The 6570-nt window shown below is 41.5% G+C and overlaps 1 protein-coding gene across 2 annotated transcripts in view; it reads left to right on the top strand.

Moving 5' to 3' along the window:
• The first annotated feature begins 124 nt into the window (after positions 1 to 124).
• furina (furin (paired basic amino acid cleaving enzyme) a) overlaps positions 125 to 6570 on the top strand; it is a 115187-nt gene continuing 108741 nt past the window's right edge. The window contains exon 1 of one of the 2 annotated variants that reach the window (XM_012836554.3): positions 125 to 834. The gene's annotated coding sequence lies outside the window, so the exon portion shown is untranslated. Of the gene's footprint in view, positions 835 to 1943; positions 2345 to 6570 lie in introns of those variants that run through there. The other variant, XM_031569032.2, reaches the window with a different exon arrangement.

Raw genomic sequence — 6570 nt, 5'->3', positions numbered from 1 at the left:
TCCTGTAGATGGGGAAAGCAAGCTAATTCCTAATCCTGGAATTCAGTGGGCGTGTTCAATAGTGTTTCGTTTTTCCTGGTTTTTCCCATCTGGTCCTTACTGATGACGCACTTCCTGAGGGGCAGTGTGGACCACCTCTCCGAGCAATTCGTAGAGGGGAGGTGTATTTTGTATGTTGTTTATTTATTTAATTTCACTGTTTTTGAAACGATTTGATGTCCGTTGAGGTGGTTTATGTCTCAAACAAATATGCTGCTGACGCAATTCTGCCGCACTTCGCTTTCCTGACATTGTGTTTGGGTAATAGACGGGGGTAGCAGAAGCCATCGAAAAGTTTCTCCTTTGTACTGTACAAGATATAGCGATATGTGGATAGTCCTAAAGTAACGTGCCACAGACTGAGAGGGAAGAGGATATTGAGACACGCGGCTAACTGCTCTGCCTGTTAGCTCATTCGCTACTTATCAACTGCCTTGAGTGTTTGCCTTGTGTATGGATCTCTTCCACCTGAAAAGGACAAGCCGCCGGGCTGCAAATGAAACATGAAGCCGTGTCAACGATGTGTGATTGTTTTCTAGGGCTCTGTGGTTTAAGTCATATTCTGATCGGTCTCTCCGAGAGACCCCGAGTCAAGGCTGCTCCATCAAGGCAAGAGCAACACTGTTCAGATAATTTGGGTGGAAAGCGTGTTCGAAGTCGAGATATCACGCAGTATTTGCTGACAGCCAGTGGGAGAAAAGATCCCTAGTCGTGAGCCCATTGCAGGCTACCAGGAGATTTGGGAATATCTTGGCTCTTCAATCGGACTCCATGCATTCGTGGAGCACTTATACGGTAAGCAGTCACGTTACCACACTTTTTGCTTCTGACAAAGTGAACTGGTTTGTATGTTGATGTCGTGGGACGGGGTGGGACTTGTGTGGGTAGTAGTTAGGCTAGTAGTTAGGCTATAAACGAGGCCAACTTTTCCCCCGTGTTGAGCACATAAGATTAAACTTTTCGGAAGTCCTGGTTTATGTTAAAAGTCGATCGACCTGTTTGTCGTCATGCGCAGGTATGTATGTGAAGTTTGCTTTAACTTTGCCTTTTAAGCATAGCTTGACAAACATTTTAGTAAATTAAGGCAGTTTACCGTTTTCCTGGAAAAGTGGTGCGCAGAATGTAACGTTTGGTTACTTCAATTAGCTAATGGCCATCATGGGGGGAAATGATTGCGAGCATGGCGTTGTATCACAATCCAGTTCAGGTATTTCAATCGTAATCGTATGAGGATTAATTTGCAAGATTTTGAAATTGTGGTCGGTCGTAGTGTGGGAAACTTGACTTTTGGTCTTGTTCAAGTTCACCGTAATGGTATAGGCTGAAGACATTGAACATAGAAGAAGAAAGTCATTTTTATTCCTAAACCACCACTAATAAATCGTACGGTCAATGACATGTTGTTCCAGTGGGATTGATAGTGGTGCCCAGAGAAATTCTGACCCGAAGATTTGTAGTACATTTGATAGACTCAAATAATTTGCCCATACGAAGGCTATACTTGTATCCTGTTAACCTCTTCACTGGGAAGTGGTAGGCTATCAATGTCTCCCCTAAATGTGTCAAACCTGAGTCTGTGTGTAAGGTGGGTTTAATACCTAAGTAAATGTAAAAGTCGATGCGTAAGAACCCATGTATGATAGGCTACATGCACATGACTATACGTTTTGAAGGAAAAGTGCGATTCTCCTTGGCTCCGACATTCATGGAAATGGTGACGTTGTCTATTTTATGTCTTTACGATGTCTTGAGATCTTTCTGCTAGCTTGTCTTTAAAGTCTTGAAATGGCCTCCGGCTCAGCTTCAGGAATTTAGGTCCTAGGTCTTTTCCATTGTTGTAGTTTACATTTAAGTGTAGTCATTGAGCAGTACCATGCTCTTTCGTTAAGAACAGATTGTTGTGTTAAATCTGATAGGAGGTTTGGAGTTAAATTCAGTTTGATTATTCGCAGCGTTGTAGGGTACATAGAAATCGACCATCAAATGGAATTTGAGAGCCAGAGTCAACAGAGACCAAATGGCATAATGGTCCTGCCCGAAAAACAAAGTTGTAGTTTCATAATGTATATTTAGAATGTTCCGTATTTAATAAATGCAGCTACTTCCTGACGAAGATATGAATCCAAATTCTATGTTGGGTGTATAGTGTTTTCGCCCCCGTGACGTGGGGCCGCAAGAGAAGGCGTGCTTTTGAAGTGAGGGCGTGCGGAGTTTAAAAGCCTGGTTAGGCAAGGTGCGCACTTTCTTTCTTTCCGCACCGGACGGTAGTTCACCTAGAAACAAACAGTGACCTGGAACTTGGAAGGTGAGTGCTGCTCCCCTTGTCTGTTTTTGAGTTGATGTTGATTTTTAGGATTATGTTGAGTGTAAGCGAAGCATGTCACTTTGTTTCTCTTTACAAATGTTGGCCAGTTAGTCAATGCCCGGGGTCACTTTGCTCAAATATATATATAACATGATTGACTAGTTCATAAAACTAGTTCATTTCTATGGTATTACAGTTAGAGGTTGCAGAACTCACTGTACCTGGCTGTTACTTGACAACAACACTTCTAGATAATGTGGACAAATAGGATAAGCAGTGAATAGTTTTAGTTAAAAAAAATTAGAGCAACTGGTTCAATGTTGCATGTTGTATGCAAGTATGGTCTGTTTACAGAGCAGAGTCCTTGCTTTGTTTTAATGGCATTCTTTTCAAATTACTTTTGAAACATTTGGTGCTGTTTGTTTTTCTGCCTTTCTCTCTCTCTCTCTCTCTCTCTCTGGCATCATTCACACTTACATTGAAATCCGTAATTTGACGGTGTGTGCCGTATTGGCATCAAGTGGGAATAGGAGCCGGTGTCGTTAATCCATCTTTCATTTTATCCCCTAGTAACAAGAACGGCAATCCTACGCCATGCCTTAAAGCAGCAATACGGAGTTCTGTTCCAAAACTAGTAAGCTAACTACCTAAAAGGCATGTAAAAACCTTGCAGACACCACCAACAGCCCAGCTGACACTGATAGAAGCTTGCCAACACACTAACTGGTGTCTTTTGGCAGTTTAGCTGGCAATGTCATGCGTGTGAAAGCTTTTATTCCATATTTGCAGGGTGTACCAGCCCGTTACACAGAACCAATAGGGCATATCCTGGATGGCACAGGGGAAGACACAGGTCCTTCACATGACCATATGCTATCAAAATGAATTTGAGGATGGTACCAAAACTAGTTGCCTATAAAACCATATCTCAAAAAGTGTCAAATTGTTGCATAGTGGTACTTTAAGTGGGAATAGTCTTGGAGTAGTGCAAAGGGGAGGGTGACTTTTCCCACCTTATTCACTATGTTGATATCATGAGTAAGCCCTTGCCCCACTGATGTCCCATTATTTCTCTATGGGGAGCCATTTAACATCATCTGCAAGTGTTTGTGATCACTTTGAGCCCAAGACTGTCTTTGATCTGTGAGCTGATTTTGAAGAATTTAATTAGTTCCAGGCTATTTGTCTGGTCAATGAATAAATGGACGTTGTGTGATCATGTTGCAAAGTATCTCTGTGAAAATAAACAGCTGTCAAAGTCAATGTTGGACATTTCCCTGTTGCAGTTCTAAGTTTAATAATTGAAAATCAATGAATACACGCATCGCTTGCCAGGCTTTACAGCTGTTTCTTTTAACTGAGTTTGCTGGATATGGCGCCACAACGACCAGACCATGGCTGCAAACTGTTTTTTCGTCGCTATGGTTGCCTAGTTTTTATGCAAGCTAGTTAGCTAAGGAAACTTTTAAATAAATGACAAAAATAAATGGCCCTAAAGCAAAAAGTCTTTAATCAATCAATCAATCAAACATATTTCAGTAACGGTGGGTGTCTAGATTACAACTGGTATCTTGTGCGGATTTGAACTGAAACATCTTTCCCGTCTTTCGTGTTTAGCCGTATGCAAAAATGCCTGATAAACGGGGGCTGATGAAGTATTCCCTCTCTACTCTCTTTTTTTTAATTTATTTTCCCCCCTTCACATTTTCATGCAAACTTTGCCATCTCTGTCATCCTCAAACATTTAGCAAGTGAAATGGAGGTTTGAGGTGTGAAGGGAGAGCACAGGCTCTATTTGAAAGGGAAATGTGTTTATGTTTTGACTCGACCGGGTGGTGAAGGTCTAGGCTGCCCTGCCTGATGCCACACAGAAGGTACATCCCATGCTGTTATTTGCATGCTCTCTCTGTCCTCGTTAATCAGTCCTCAAGCTTGTGCAAAGTCTGACTTCATGAAGGATGTCTAATTTCTCAAATTGTTGCCAGAGGAGACGAGGAGGGAGGACGGAGGGCCTAAGAGTGAGGAGACATAAGAGCATCCTATGCGGAGGTCTTTTTTACAGATGAATCTCATATTTATGGTAACAAGGCGTGACGTGTCCTTTTGGAGTCAGTAGGCTTGAATATGCTTGAATTATCATGAAATATGCCAACTGTAATGAAACATTGATGAAAGTGTTGCCTAGAGGTCCGTGGTTAATCAACAATTCATTTATACCATGTCATGAGAACAGCAGATTATCACACCTTGTTAACAGGATTTGTTAATGGAGAATTCTAGCGGACTTCAGCAGCTGTGGTATGGAAGGCCTCCTGTCTAGTTTGTTTAAAGTAATTCGAGCTTTTCCTTCTTAACATGCTGTTTTTAAAAGATTAATACTTGCTGGTGTGCAGTCGTGTCTTTCACTATAATACTTTGCTCTATATAATTGTATAGTGTATTATATTCTGCTGTACTCTATAGGTTGGACTTCATGTAATAACACATCTAGCCTATGGATTTAAATGGAGATCTCTGCAATTGTGATCAGCATTTGGCATAATAGACAAAGAAAATAATGGTGATGAATAACGAAATTAAATTTAGACCTGTGTCAGTGTAGGTTTAAATTGAAACAACCCTAATTGTCTCCGATGACAATTACTAGTAGAAATTACACTTTGATTGATCTTAAAGTCGTTCATTTCTGACATGCTGTATATAACGTTTAGTTTAGCAAGAGGTGATGCTGCTGTCATCAGTAATTGACGTCTCTTAAAAGTGATGAGTGTGAGCAAGCACATCCCATTTCTCATATATCTGTCCTCTATCTCCGTTGCATTCCTTCCTTGTTTCCTTCACGTTTTTATAAAGGGGCATGGACGTAAGAAAGAAAGGAAGGAAGGAAGGGAGGATTGACAAATAAAGGAAATGAGAATCACCCAGAGACTTCCCATAGGCTGCAAGTCTCCTCAGATGCCCTGCCTCCTATCTTTTAAAGGTGCAGTCCAGGATTATGATCCCATACACTTTTCGTCAAATTCATAGAATTGCTCCTCACGGTTGTCTAGCTGTCTGTTCAGCGTTTGCGTTCAAAAAAGGTCCGGTGTTCGTACACAGTCCTGGCTCTGTAAATGGGAAACAAACATAGTGGCTCAGACCAAGCCATAACCAATCCCAGCCAATCAACACCGGGTTTCAGGAGCATGGAAGGGAGGGGTGTCATTTGATTGTCGTTGAGCTCATCAACAACCTTTCTTGAAACTACATTGCGGACGAAATCTCCCATTCCCTCATTGTCCATCTTTTCATCCCCCATTCCCTCATTGTCCATCTTTTCATCCCCCATTTACGCAGTACTTGTGTTTCAGTGGGCTGTGTTGGGATTTCATGGTTGGCTATGGCATGTTTCCTGGTTGGCTATGGCTGTTTTGTGTTTCCTGGAAGAGGGGTTTGTCGTCTTATCTGCCATCAGTTACCGTAGGCGTTTAACAACGATAACATTTCCCATGATGTGTGACTCAGGTGTGTTTTTTTTTGTCAACAAGACAGAGCTGTTTGTTGTGTCTCCAGTTTTTGATTAATTTGGTTTTATTTGTGTGCCTGTAGAATCATTAAATGCATTCGTTAAGCATCTGGCCTTACTGTCCATTTTGAGTTCATATGAAACTTCTATGCAAACGTTTTACAGATGTTCTTCAAAGGGAAACATACAGATGTTTTGCATGTTTGCTGCCCTCTAATTTCCTGTGTGGTGCCCTGCACAGTGCCACAGGCAAAGGTTCAATACATCCTGGCCACGGAGTGGAAAGTAGCAAAGTGAAATAGGTAAATAACAAAGTAGCACAACAAAATAAGTAAATAAAGAACTGATAAAGGATGGAAGTATACGTATGAAGACTTCACATATTCCCCATCACTTCCTTAATGGGCCACCAATGAAAGGCGTTCCGAGAAGTGAAGATGGGTTGGCATTCCGTTTTTTTTTTGCTTTTGAGCATAAAGGGAGGAAATTGTTGGTGAACGGGTACAACAGGCTGATTTTGTTGCTCCTCCTCAAAAAATGTGAAATATGTTGTTGAGGTGGTTGTTGTTTTCAAAAGCACTGGAGGGAAAGGTGTTTCTCATAAAAAACAGAAAGGTCATCGGGTGAATTGGAGGGCTCTTCCTGAAATAGGTATGAGCTATGAGCTGCCATTCCTGTTCTCGAAATGACTCATCATAGGCACTCAATAGAGCAGCCTATA

The sequence above is a fragment of the Clupea harengus genome, chromosome 6 (assembly GCF_900700415.2).
Source record: "Clupea harengus chromosome 6, Ch_v2.0.2, whole genome shotgun sequence".
Classification (NCBI taxonomy): Eukaryota; Metazoa; Chordata; class Actinopteri; order Clupeiformes; family Clupeidae; genus Clupea; species Clupea harengus.
Note: the sequence above shows the minus strand (reverse complement) of the source record. Positions and strands in the feature narration are given on the sequence as shown.